Source organism: Callorhinus ursinus, unplaced genomic scaffold (genome assembly GCF_003265705.2).
Source record: "Callorhinus ursinus isolate GAN/ISIS: 27379988/994484 unplaced genomic scaffold, GSC_fseal_2.0 scaffold50, whole genome shotgun sequence".
Lineage (NCBI taxonomy): Eukaryota > Metazoa > Chordata > Mammalia > Carnivora > Otariidae > Callorhinus > Callorhinus ursinus.
This window is the reverse complement of record NW_027397112.1, coordinates 4,385,035-4,399,025: the sequence shown is the minus strand read 5'-3', so window position 1 is coordinate 4,399,025 and position 13,991 is coordinate 4,385,035. Positions and strand designations below refer to the sequence as shown.

At 40.2% G+C, this 13,991-nt stretch overlaps 1 protein-coding gene across 4 annotated transcripts in view; it reads right to left on the bottom strand.

Annotated features, from left to right (window-relative positions):
- ABCA5 (ATP binding cassette subfamily A member 5) overlaps positions 1–13,991 on the bottom strand; it is a 140,914-nt gene that overhangs the window by 73,971 nt on the left and 52,952 nt on the right. The gene's annotated exons all lie outside the window — the stretch shown is intronic.

Sequence of the window (13,991 nt, the reverse complement as noted above, 5' to 3'; positions counted from 1 at the left end):
GCACATTTTCATGTGTCTGTTGGCCATTTGGATGTCTTCTTTGGAAAAATGTCTGTTCATGTCTTCTGCCCATTTCTTGATTGGATTATTTGTTCTTTGGGTGTGGAGTTTGATAAGTTCTTTCTATATTTTGGATACTAGCCCTTTATCTGAGATGTCATTTGCAAATATTTTCTCCCATTCTGTCGGTTGTCTTTTGGTTTTGTTGACTGTTTCTTTTGCTATGCAAAAGCTTTTAATCTTGATGAAATCCCAATAGTTCATTTTAGCCCTGGCTTCCCGTGCCTTTGGCGATGTTTCTAGGAAGAAGTTGCTGCGGCTGAGGTCGAAGAGGTTTCTGCCTGTGTTCTCCTTTAGGATTTTGATGGACTCCTGTCTCATGTTTAGGTCTTTCAACCATTTGGAGTCTATTTTTGTGTGTGGTGTAAGGAAATGGTCCAGTTTCATTCTTCTGCATGTGGCTGTCCAATTTTCCCAACACCATTTGTTGAAGAGACTGTTTTTTTGCCATTGGATATTCTTTCCTGCTTTGTCAAGATGAGTTGACCATAGAGTTGAGGGTCCATTTCTGGGCTCTCGATTCTGTTCCACTGATCTATGTGTATGTTTTTGTGCCAGTACCATACTGTCTTGATGACAGCTTTGTAATAGAGCTGGAAGTCCGGAATTGTGATGCTGCCAGCTTTGCTTTTCTTTTTCAATATTCCTCTGGCTATTCGGGGTCTCTTCTGGTTCCATACAAATTTTAGGATTATTTGTTCCATTTCTTTGAAAAAAGTGGATGGTATTTTGATGGGGATTGCATTGAATGTGTAGATTGCTCTAGGTACCATTGACATCTTCACAATGTTGGTTCTCCCAATCCATGAGCATGGAACTTCCATTTCTTTGTGTCTTCCTCAATTTCTTTCATGAGTGTTTTATAGTTTTCTGAGTACAGATCCTTTGCCTCCTGGGTTAAATTTATTCCTAGGTATCTTATGGTTTTGGGTGCAATTGTAAATGGGATCGACTCCTTGATTTGTCTCTCTTCTGTCTTGTTGTTGGTGTATAGGAATGCCACTGATTTCTGTGCATTGATTTTATAGCCTGCTACTTTACTGAATTCCTGTATGAGTTCTAGCCGTTTTGGGGTGGAGTCTCTTGGGTTTTCCACATAAAGTATCATATCATCTGCAAAGAGTGAGAGTTTGACTTCCTCTTTGCCGATTTGGATGCCTTTGATTTCTTTTTGTTATCTGATTGCTGTGGCTAGGACTTCTAATACTACGTTGAATAGCAGTGGTGAGAGTGGACATCCCTGCCGCATTCCTGACCTTAGGGGAAAAGCTCTCAGTTTTTCCCCATTGAGAATGATATTCGCTGTAGGTTTTTCATAGATGGCTTTTATGATATTGAGGTATGTACCCTCTATCCCTATACTCTGAAGAGTTTTGATCAAGAAAGGATGCTGTACTTTGTCAAATGCTTTTTCTGCATCTATTGAGAGGATCATATGACTCTTGTTCTTTCTTTTGTTAATGTATTGTATCACGCTGATTGATTTGGGGATGTTGAACCATCCTTGCAGCCCAGGGATAAATCCCACTTGGTCGTGGTGAATAATCCTTTTAATGTACTGTTGGATCCTATTGGCTAGTATTTTGGTGAGAATTTTTGCATCCGTGTTCATCAAGGATATTGGTCTGTAATTCTCCTTTTTGATGGGGTCTTTGCCTGGTTTTGGGATCAAGGTAATGCTGGCCTCATAAAATGAGTTTGGAAGTTTTCCTTCCATTCTATTTTTTGGAACAGTTTCAGGAGAATAGGTATTAATTCTTCTTGAAATGTCTGCTAGAATTCCCCTGGGAAGCCATCTGGCCCTGGGCTTTTGTTTCTTGGGAGATTTTTGATGACTGCTTCAATTTCCTTAGTGGCTATAGGTCTGTTCAGGTTTTCTATTTCTTCCTGGTTCAATTTTGGTAGTTGATACATCTCTAGGAATGCACCCATTTCTTCCAGGTTATCTAATTTGCTGGCATAGAGTTGCTCATAATATGTTCTTAGAATTGTTTGTATTTCTTTGGTGTTGGTTGTGATCGCTCCTCTTTCATTCATGATTTTGTTGATTTGGGTCATTTCTCTTTTCTTTTTGATATGTCTGGCCAGGGGTTTATCAATCTTGTTAATTCTTTCAAAGAACCAGCTCCTAGTTTCGTTGATCTGTTCTACTGTTCTTTTGGTTTCTAGTTCATTGATTTCTGCTCTGATCTTGATTATTTCTCTTCTCCTGCTGGGTTTAGGCTTTATTTGCTGTTCTTTCTCCAGCTCCTTTAGGAGTAGGGTTAGGTTGTGTATTTGAGACCTTTCTTGTTTCTTGAGAAAGGCTTGTATTGCTATATACTTTCCTCTCAGAACTGCCTTTGCTGTATCTCAAAGATTTTGAACAGTTGTGTTTTCATTTTCATTGGTTTCCATAAATTTTTTTAATTCTTCTTTAATTTCCTGGTTGACCCATTTCATTCTTTAGTAGGATGCTCTTTTAGCCTCCATGTATTTGAGTTCTTTCCGACTTTCCTCTTGTGATTAAATTCTAGTTTCAAAGCATTGTGGTCTGAAAATATGCAGGGAATGATCCCAATCTTTTGGTACCGGTTGAGACCTGATTTGTGACCTAGGATGGGATCAATTCTGGAGAATGTTCCATGGGCACTAGAGAAGAATGTGTATTCCATTGCTTTGGGATGGAATGTTCTGAATATGTCTGTGAAGTCCATTTGGTTCAGTGTGTCATTTAAAGTCTTTATTTCCTTGTTGATCTTTTGCTTAGATGATCTGTCCATTTCAGTCAGGGGGGGTGTTAAAGTCCCCCACTACTATTGTATTGCTGTCAATGTGTTTCTTCGCTTTTGTTATTAATTACCTTATATAATTGGCTGCTCCCATGTTAGGGGCATAGATATTTACAATTGTTAGATCTTCTTGTTGGATAGACCCTTTAAGTAGGATAGAGTGTCCTTCCTCATCTCTTATTACAGTCTTTGATTTAAAATCTAATTTGTCTGATATAAGGATTGCCACCCCAGCTTTCTTTTGGTGTCCGTTAGCATGGTAAATGGTTTTCCACCCCCTCACTTTCAATCTGGGGGTGTCTTTGGGTCTAAAATGAGTCTCTTGCAGACAACATATGGATGGGTCTTGTTTTTTAATCCAATCTGATAGCCTGTGTCTTTTGATTGAGGCATTGAGCCCATTTACATTCAGGGTAACTATTGAAAGGTATGAATTTAGTGCCATTGTATTGCCTGTAAGGTGACTGTTACTGTATATTGTCTGTGTTCCTTTCTGATCTATGCTGCTTTTAGGCTCTCTCTTTGCTTAGAGGACCCCTTTCAATATTTCTTGGAGGGCTGGTTTCGTGTTTGCAAATTCCTTTAGTTTTTGTTTGTCCTGGAAGCTTTTTACCTCTCCTTCTACTTTCAATGACAGCCTAGCTGGATATAGTATTCTTGGCTGCATATTTTTCTCGTTTAGTGCTCTGAAGATATCTTCCCAGTCCTTTCTGGCCTGCCAGGTCTCTGTGGATAGGTCTGTTGCCAATCTAATATTGCTACCATTGTAGGTTACATATCTCTTCTCCCGAGTTGCTTTCAGGATTTTCTCTTTGTCTCTGAGACTTGTAAGTTTTACTATTAGATGTCGGGGTGTTGACCTATTATTATTGATTTTGAGAGGGGTTCTCTGTGCCTCCTGGATTTTGTTGCCTGTTTCCTTCCTCACATTAGGGAAGTTCTCTGCTATTATTTGCTCCAACATACCTTCTGCCCCTCTCTCTCTTTCTTCTTCTTCTGGGATCCCATTTATTCTAATGTTGTTTCGTCTTATCGTATCGCTTATCTCTCGAATTCTGCCCTCGTGATCCTGTAGTTGTCTCTCTCTTTTTCTCAGCCTCTTTATCTTCCATCATTTGGTCTTCTATATCACTGATTCTCTCTTCTGCCTCATTTATCCTAGCAGTTAGTGCCCCCATTTTTGATTGCACCTCATCAATAGCCTTTTTGATTTCGACTTGGTTAGATTTTAGTTCTTTTATTTCTCCAGAAAGGGTTTCTCTAATAACTTCCATGCTTTTTCAAGCCCAGCTAGTATCTTTAAAGTCATGATTCTGAACTCTAGGTCCGATATCGTACTAATGTCCGTATTGAGTAGGTTCCTGGCTGACGGTACTACCTCTTGTTCTTTTTGCTGAGGTGATTTTTTTCGTCTTGTCATTTTGTCCAGAGGAGAATAGATGAATGAGACAACAGAATGCTAACAGGTTAACAACGTCCCCAGCAAATATACTGTATACAAATCAGAAAAGACCTGAAACCAGGAGACAAGAAAGGGAAGGAAAGAAAAAAGAGAAAAAAAAGATAAAAACAAAAACAGAACAATACAAAAAAAGCAGAATATGATCAAATATGATCAGGCTAGTGCATAGATCAGTGTCACACACTAGATTTTGGGCATATTTTGGTCTGTTAGAAAAAAGTGACTCCTAAAATTTTAAAGGAAGAAAGACATATATGTACAAAATAAGGGTTGATACAATGAAGGGATGGAAGATGACTGTAAAGATGAAAATTATAAAAGATTTTATAAAAGGAATTGGTAAGTTGTTTGAAAAAAGAGAGAAGATTTAAAAAAAAAGAAAAAAGGGAGAGAATGTGATCAGGCAGGAGACTGGAAAAAAGCCATACACTAGAGATTTAGGGTATATTTTGATCTATTAGAAGAAACTGTATCTCAAAACTTTAAAGAGAGAACAACTTATATATATATGCCAAAAATAAGGGTAACTACTATGAAGGGATAGAATAGGACTCTAAAAATGAAAAATAAAAAATGTTTTTTTTAAAAAGGGATTGATAAGATGTTGGTTGAAAAAGGGAAAAAGAAAAATTAAAAAAAAACAGTTAAAAAAATTATCTTTGATGAACTAATGAATCATGGTAAAAAAAAGCCATGAATTCTATGTGCAGTATTCCCCTAGCGCTGGAGTTCTCCTGTTCTCCTTGATCTGTAAACTTGGTCTTGGCTTGCTGGCTGTTCATGCTGATCTTCTCGGGGAGGGGCCTGTTGCCGTGGTTTTCAAATGTCTTTGCCGGAGGCTGAATTGCCCCACCCTTGTCGGTCCAGGCTAAGCAAGCTGCTCGGGTTTGCTCTCAGGAGCTTTTGTTCCCTGCAAGCTCTCGGTACAGCTTTGGAGGACCAGGGCGAAAATGGTGGCCTCCCAATCTCCACCCAGAGGAGCTGAGAACTCGGGGCCCCGCTCCTCAGTGCGCCCCCAGAGAAAAGCAGTCACTCCCGTCTCCCTGGTCTCTGGCCGCACTGCATGCTCACCCGGCCTGTGACCGAGTGTTTGTATCTCTGGCATCCGACCCCGTGTGGTGTCTCCAAACCCAGTAGATCCTCCCTGCGGTGCGTTTCCGCACCGCTCCTTCCAGGGGAGAAAGGGAGTCTCCCCGGCTCTGCCGCTTGTTGGGTCCCTGCTGGAGGAGCAGTGGCCCGACTGGGCCGCGGATCACAGTTTATGGTAACCCCGAGCTGAGAGCCCACGCCTTGGCTCCGTCTCTGCAGCCAGCTTCCCTGCTCCGATACCTGGGAGCTCTGCCTCACTCAGGCACCCCCGGTCTTTCTGTGACCCCAAGGGTCCTGAGACCACACTGTCCCGGGAGGATTCCACCCCCCCCACCGGCTTAGCCAGTGCAGCGACATCCTTCAGCGGAGCCGACTTCTAAAAGTTCTGATTTTGTGCTCCGCGGCTCTATCACTTACCAGAAGCGCCGACGGAGGCCCCCTCCCCCGCCGTCTATCCTCCCGAATATCGCCTCGGATTCACTTCTCCGCACGTCCTACCTTCCAGTAAGTGGTCGCTTCTCTGTTCAGAGAGTTGTTGCTACTCTCCTCTTCGATCTCCTGTTGAGTTCGTAGGTGTTCAGAATGGTTTGATCCCTATTCAGCTGAATTCCTGAGACCAGACAAAATCTAGGTCTCCTACTCCTCCGCCATCTTGCTCTGCCCCCTCCAATTCTCAGTCTTATGTCCTTTCCTCCAAAGCATAAAATCCCTATAAGCAAAAGGTGCTTTTATGCTCTTTCCCTTCTGCTCCTGAGCTCTGTTTCCTTAGGTAGATTTTTCTAGCCTCATCCTTTTCCGTAGTCAAATCCTGCTGCATTAAGTTGTACCCAGGTCTCCCAGGTCTCTCTCCTACTCATTGGCTAGATAATCTAATCAATCTGATGCTGAGTTGATCCATTATCATGTCATCCCTCTCCACCAAAAAAGATTCTAAATCAAAGCAAACATAAATGGAGCTAACAGCTGTTTTAATATTTGATACTTTGATACTTTAAAAAGATTTCTATTTTGAATTAAAATAGTACCTTTTTAACTAGAGGTTAACTTATCAGGTAAAATCCCAACCTTACTTCTTCATCTACTTCCCTGTGGAAGAGTAGGAGTCTGTATTTAAATTGAGAGGCTGTGCAAGCCCATAGGTGGCTGATGACTTTCAGCAGGCTGGCACTATTCTCCCCTGCCCCAGCACACACACAATCAAAGAACAATAGGCCATAGTAAATCCAAGCAGCATCTTTAGACATGCTAAAAGAAACTGGAATCAGTAAGCCTTTACGTAAAAACAATACCAAGAGGAGACACCAAAGTCTACAATCCCAACAACTAATAATGCAGTATAAGAGTATGACCTCTGGAAGCAAACCAATTAAAATATGAATCCAGCCTCTGCCACTTACTAGCCTTGAGACTTTGGGAAAGTTATTTAACTTTTCTATTTTTAAGTTTTCTCATCTGTAAGTGAAATAATAATAGTATCCACTTCTTTGGCTTATTAGAATGACTAAAAGAATTAACACATGTAAATAAAAACATGAAAATGGTGCCTGGTACATGGCAAGTAATTATACATGTTGAAAATCAGTATAACTAATATCCTCAAAAGGATAACAGATAATATCATATCCATGAAACAAAAACAAGGCAATTAAAAAAACACTACCTGGAACCTGGAAATGAAGCAGACTAATAGAAATAAAATTCTCAGTAGATGGGGTGAAGAGCATCTGAAGTCAATCAGTGAGTTAGAAAGAACGCTGAGTAAGGAAATCTCCCAAAATGGATGGTAAAAGCGCAAAAAGCCAAAAACGATTAAGAAATGTGTTATAAAATTATAAAGATGGATCAGTTTGACTGACTGTAGAGAGCAAGAAGGAGTCACCCATGTCATGCAGGGGCCTGTGTCAAACAAGAACACAATTAGGGGTACTGCAGCTACGAGACATCACCATGATCAGCATCAGCTGATGATGACACTCCAGAATTGATAACAAGCAGAAGCAGAGGAGGGCTGCTTCTTCTTGGGCCCCCCCAAGACTGATTAAATCCCTTTCAAAAGGGAGGATTTTTGCAGCAAACTGTCAGACTCTTCAGACCTGACCCCTTCATGTCTGACCACTTAAAAAAGACAGCTGCCGCAGAAGGCTCTGTCCAACTGATCTCCAAAAGGAACCGAGATTCTTCACTGCTCAAACACAGTTAGCAATAAGTGCCAAGAGCTGACCAGGGTGACGGATGCCCTATCTCCACTGTGAGCCTACACACTGACTTCGCCTTTGGTTCGTTAACCTTCTACCCTCTGTGTTATCTTGTTTGCTGTGTGACTTGCCTTATGTTCTGCTTTGTGTGCTAAGAAGCCAAGTTAAATCACATGGTGAAATGTCACGGAGTTTGGAATCCTGTAACCGCTTTTATAATAATGTTAACTTTGCAGGGCGCCTGGGTGGCTCAGTTGGTTAAACGACTGCCTTCGGCTCAGGTCATGATCCTGGAGTCCCAGGATCGAGTCCCGCATCGGGCTCCCTGCTCAGCAGGGAGTCTGCTTCTCCCTCTGACCCTCCCCCATCTCATGCTCTATCTCATTCTCTCTCAAATAAATAAAATCTTTAAAAAAAAATAACGTTAACCTTGCTTTATGACTGAATAAAGAGGACATTGTGGAAAGACACAGCTTGGTGTGTGCACCTTCATAGTGTGTTCATGACACTGGCCCAAACAAAGTAATGTTTCTTATACTTACAAGCTCTAGTCTAATCATGTGAAAATGTTAAATTTCAATAACCTTGAACTTCTATCTATTCAACTTACTAAAAATCTTAAAGAAGAAAACCCACCTGGCTGCTTGTTTCCTTTGTGACATGTAACACCTGGTTTGGCTGTTTAAAAAAAATGAAACACTCTTTTTTAAAAAAAAATTTTGTTTAAAGATTTTATTTATTTATTTGACAGACAGAGACAAAGCCAGAAAGGGAACACAAGCAGGGGGAGTGGGAGAGGGAGAAGCAGGCCTCCCGCCGAGCAGGGAGCCCGATGTGGGGCTCGATCCCAGGACCCTGGGACCCTGACCTGAGCTGAAGGCAGATGCTTAACGACTGAGCCACCCAAGCACGCCAAAATGAAACATTCTTAACATCGATTTTTCACAAACTTTTTAGCTTAATGTTCATCTAAACAGCAATTTCAAAGCTATAGTCAGGGTTTTGCAAACAGACACAACAATGGATCTATTTGTCCTCACCCCCACAACCCACAGTGTCTTAAGCAAGCCCAAAGGAAAAGGGCCATGGGGATAAACGAGGCAACGTCTGCTCCGCATAGTAATGTGAAGTCCTAACTCTACTGTAAAAGATTCCTTGCAAATTATGGGTGTTTGGGAAAATATTTTGCTTCCTCTTCCGGTGTCGAGACCATATTGGCTCTGAGAATGTTTGCCCTTTGGAAGGAAGACAGAAAAAGAATAAAAAGGGGGTGCCTGAGACTCACACTGGTAGGGTAAACACAGAAGTCCCTTCTTCTCAGCCTCATCCCCTTACTCTTCTGCAGGGTTTCAAATGGGAAATTAGAGTGAAGGAAAGATGTGGGAAGGCAGTGCTTTCTATACTGAAGCCAAAGAGAAGGAGATGATATCTGAGATGAGACCAATTCCTACGGGTGGGTGAATAAGGCTTCCTGAAAGAAAGGAGGAGGAGATCCATGCAGCAGAGGGGACATGAAAGTGGTGCTTCTCCCCAGTGTTCACAGCAGCAATGTCCGCAAGAGCCAAACTGTGGAAAGCGCCGAGATGCCCTTCAACAGACGGATGGATAAAGAAGAGGTGGTCCATACAGACAATGGAGTATTACTCAGCCATCAGAAAGGATGACTACCCACCATTTGCACCAACTTGGATAGGACTGGAGATGATGCTAAGTGAAATAAGTCAAGCAGAGAAAGTCAATTATCAGATGGTTTCACTTATTTGTGGAACATAAGGAACAGCATGGGGGACATTAGGAGAAGGAAGGGAAAAAAGGGGGGGGAATTGGAGGGAGAGATGAACCATGAGAGACTGTGGACTCTGAGAAACAGACAGGGTTTTGGGGGGGGGTTAGCCCAGTGATGGGTATTAAGGAGGGCACATACTGCATGGAGCACTGGGTGTTATAAGAAAACAATGGATCGTGGATCACCACATCAAAAACTAATGATGTAATGTATGGTGACTAACATAACATAATAAAATTAAAAAAAAAATCAGAGGAGGCCCATCAAACATAACTGAGTGTGGCCAGGTAAAAATAGAAATAATTTCTCCTCAATTTCAGGGAATGACAAAGAGATAGGGATGACATCTACAGATAAACCAGTTTCTCTAAATAAGCTTAGCAAATACCACCAAGGCAGACAAGAATAATTTAACTAGATGACTCTGCTATTAAAACATATATGTATACATTTGTGTCTTGTAGGGTATGGGTATCCTTATGCCAAAAAGAATCCATTTTGTTCCCTCGACCTGATTTCTAGTAGTTTCTTTGAAAATCTTATCTGTGAGAAAAATGCTTATGCGACTAGAGGTTGTTACGCTGAGCCAAATAAGTCAATCAGAGAAAGACAATTATCATATGATCTTGCTGATAACGTGGAATTTAAGAAACAAAACAAAGGATCATAGGGGAAGAGAGGAAGAAATAAAACAAGATGAAATCAGAGAGGGAGACAAACCATGAAAGACTCAAGCATAGGAAACAAACTGAGGGTTGCTGGGGGTCGGGGGGTACGCGCGGGATGGGGTAAGTGGGGGATGGCCATTAAGGAGGGCCTGTGATGTAATGAGCTCTGGGTATTATATAAGACTGATGAATCACTGACCTTTACCTCTGAAACCAATAATACATTATATGTTGAGTTTAAATAAAAATAATCAAAAAATAAATAAAAATAAATAAAATTTAAAAAAAAGAAAGTGGTGCTTTTGACAGATGTAACTGAAACAAGGCTGCAAAGTTAGAAATGAGGTGTGGCCAGTGACGGGACAACTGTGAAGAATTTAACTTGTCAGGTGCCTTCTCCTAAACCATAAGAAAAGCCATATTTAGCACAGGGCTCTAAATGTCTTCTTTATGCACTTTAGTTATCTCAAGCTTTATAGCCTTATAAAGGCATTCAAAAGAACAAAAGGAAAAGGCAAGAAAAGATGCTTAGCCAGCCCCACATTTGACACTGTCCGTAAGTGGGAACAGGATCTCACATCCAGGAGTTCACTCACTCGTGATAGAGTTCATGAAAGCCACGGGAGAGTTGTGAATGGAGGAAAGGACTACACAACATCAAAGGAGATTTTTGAGTAGACGACACATAGGACTTTCTCTTTTGCAGCACATACTAAAAGAGGATCCTTGAAAGCACAGGCTAAGAACTGAAATAACAATAAAACTTCTAATGGCATATTTTTAACAAATCATACTTTTTGGAAAACTTATAATACCTGATAGTTCCAGGGCAAAGACGTACCAGACCAGTATCTTTAAAACTGTCTAACAAAGCCAATTCTTAAAACAATGCTAAAAGCAATGACAGACACACAGAGTACACAATTATTCTTAAACATTGGACGTTACTTTCCATTGCTCCACAGCACACATGGGGAATGCATTAAGTATGCTGTAGAGCTTTTAAATAATAACTAGGTAAGTTTTAAACACCTAATATCACTAAAGGTTTAATCAAGTATTTAACTTTCCTAGATAAAAACAATTCATACTAAATCTATACAAATCTATATAAATTGCAGGAAAATTCAAAGCCCACTAAAGCTCATCTTCCTTTTCTAATATATTGATAACTGACTTAAGACTAGAAGTGATATAATCCAGTGTTCAATATCAAATATTCATTTATTTATTAAAGAAATATTGATTATTACATTACACCTGCCGTGAAATATATTTTACCTTTCTCAAAGCAATAAAAAAAGTGCAGGACTGTTAGAAATAATTGTTAGAAATTATATGGAATGTATTAGTTTTATTTCTGAGAGAAATGAATCAAGATTATATCCTATAAAATAAAGAAGTTGAGTTGTCCTGGTACGAGATGTGGTCAGTCACCTTTTTAGCAAGCTTCAAAGATTTCTGGAATGGCTCTTTGCTGAAAATGTTCCCCATCTCCAACAGATAACTGTCTGAGGTTACTCCTAGTCCACCAAGCAAAGATGATTATCACTACTTTCTTCCACTTCCATATCCAATCAATAAACTAATTGCAGTTCCCATACTGTGTCCTCATCACTATTTGTTTACATGCCTTAATCTTGAACTTGACCATGAGATTCTTGACCAAAAAAGACTGCTTTATCTTTGCTTCTCCACCACCAATGGTAATATTATAACCAACATCTTCTTACTACAAATTCCTTTATTAAAGGGCTTGCTAAGAGTCCTTATAGATCAAAGGTGTGCCAACTACGATGAAGGAGGTAGGAGCTAAATTCAGAGCAGAGCCTGTTTTGTACAGCCCATGAGTTAAGAGTGTTTTTCACATTATTAAATGGCCGGGGGGGAGGGGGAATCAAAGAATAATACTTGTGACATGTAAAAATTACATGAAATTCATATTTCATGACTATAAATAGTTATTCGAATACTGCCATGCTCACCCGTTTCTGTATTTTCTATGATTGCTTTTGTGTGCTACAATGGCAGAGTTGATACAGAGACCATATAGTCCACAAAACCTAAAATATTTACTATCTAGCTCTATACAGAAAGTTTGCTGACCCCTGTTACAGGTTAAAGGAGGGAGAAAGAAGAAAAGTGGCACATTCATTTAACACTTACTAAGAAATTTATGCATCAAACATAATGGGAAAAAAAAGACACTGTCAATGACTTTGCACATAGATAAAATTTAATATAATGTATTAAGTCCAATTGGGGAAAAAATGGAATGGAAATTTCAGGCAAAGAAAAAAGAACAGGAAAGCTAGAATCCGAAAGGGCTTGACTTGTATAAGGACCAGGGATTCCTGTGACGTGGCCGAAGCATGGGCAAAGTGAACTAGGGCAAAGGGGGCAGGTGTATTGCGCTAGATGACACTGAAAAGACAGGCTCTGAAGATGGGTTGTGAAACACCCAGTACACAAAATTAGATTAGACACCTTTACTTTGTGAACCCACATATAGCACCCTATATTTCCTCTACTTTGCTTTTCATACCTAAGAATAATTGTTTAATTGCCTAGCAATCATGTATTTCACTAGTCCATTCACTCTCACAATCCCCAAACCTCCACTCCTACCAGCAGCATCACACTCAGATTAAAACCTTGATTCCTACTTCACTGAAAAAACTGAAGCAATCAGAAGAAATTTCCAAATGTCCCACTATCCTTCCTTTCCTTCCACCTGCAACTATGCCTACGATAATGCTAAATATTTCAACAATATTCCATTTCTGGCTAACCTGGTAACGGTTTTCGTTAAAAATCTGAACCATAAAAGCTTAAACAGAATCTGATGTTTAAGGTTTATTTTTTGGAAGAGGTTAAGAATATATTTGACAGATGCCTTGAAAGAAATTCCTGCCAAATTACATCACTGGTTTCTCAACTAATAAAAGCACCATGAAATTTAACTTAACAGGGGGTAAATCATAAATACTCCCTTCTTCTCATGTTTTGAAATTTACTGCAGGTAATATAATAAAACAAAATACTGTCAACATGACTTAACCTGAATTTTATGACAGTATGTTTTTGTTGTTGAACGGGAAAACAACAATGCAATGGTGCCCACATAACCAGTTATCCCATCCCTTTTCTAACATATAATAGGTTCCTAAAAGCTTGAGCTCACAACTATTTTAATCCAATTAATTCGCATGCTAGTAAAGATTATGACTTAGTAGAATATGGCAAAATTATTTTACATGATCATCCTCTCAATTAACCCAAGGGCAGAGATTATAAAAACCGTATTCATCTTGGTACTCTTCCCACAGAGTATCTGGAATAGGAAAGACATTCACATAAACACGTATAGTATTAATAAATTTGCTTTGACCCAGACTGTAAGATTTCTTATACCAAACCCTGTTTAAAGGGAAACAGACTCCAACAGCACACAGTCAAGGATTATTTATTGCCTTGTTAGTTTGATTCGAACCCAACCATCCCAAGAACCTTACCCGCCCTAATAGTGCTCTCTTGTATGGAGTCTTCCCTGAAGATACCCAATATGTGGCTCTCTTGGGCAGACACAAAATATGGTGGGCAAAGAAAGCACCAGGATTTAGAGTCAGGCATCCCTGGGTTAGAATCTTCGTTCTACCTTTTTGCTAACTGAGACCTTCATAAGTGACTAAACCTCTTTTGCGACCCATCTTCCATCTGTGCCCAACCTCAACGGCTTGCTGTCAGGATGAAATGAGATTAACACGGAGCCTGGCTCACAGTTGAGAGCCAAACACATCTCTTCTCCCCTTCTGTTCCTTCAGAACGTCCTCGACAGGAAGCATGTGATCATCTATGGTCTTTCTGAGTTATTTGTTCAAAAAGGGGCATGTTCGCCCCCGGAGCACTGGAGAAACCCTCCTCCGAGCTGCTAGCGCCTCAAACCCATACATGGATACC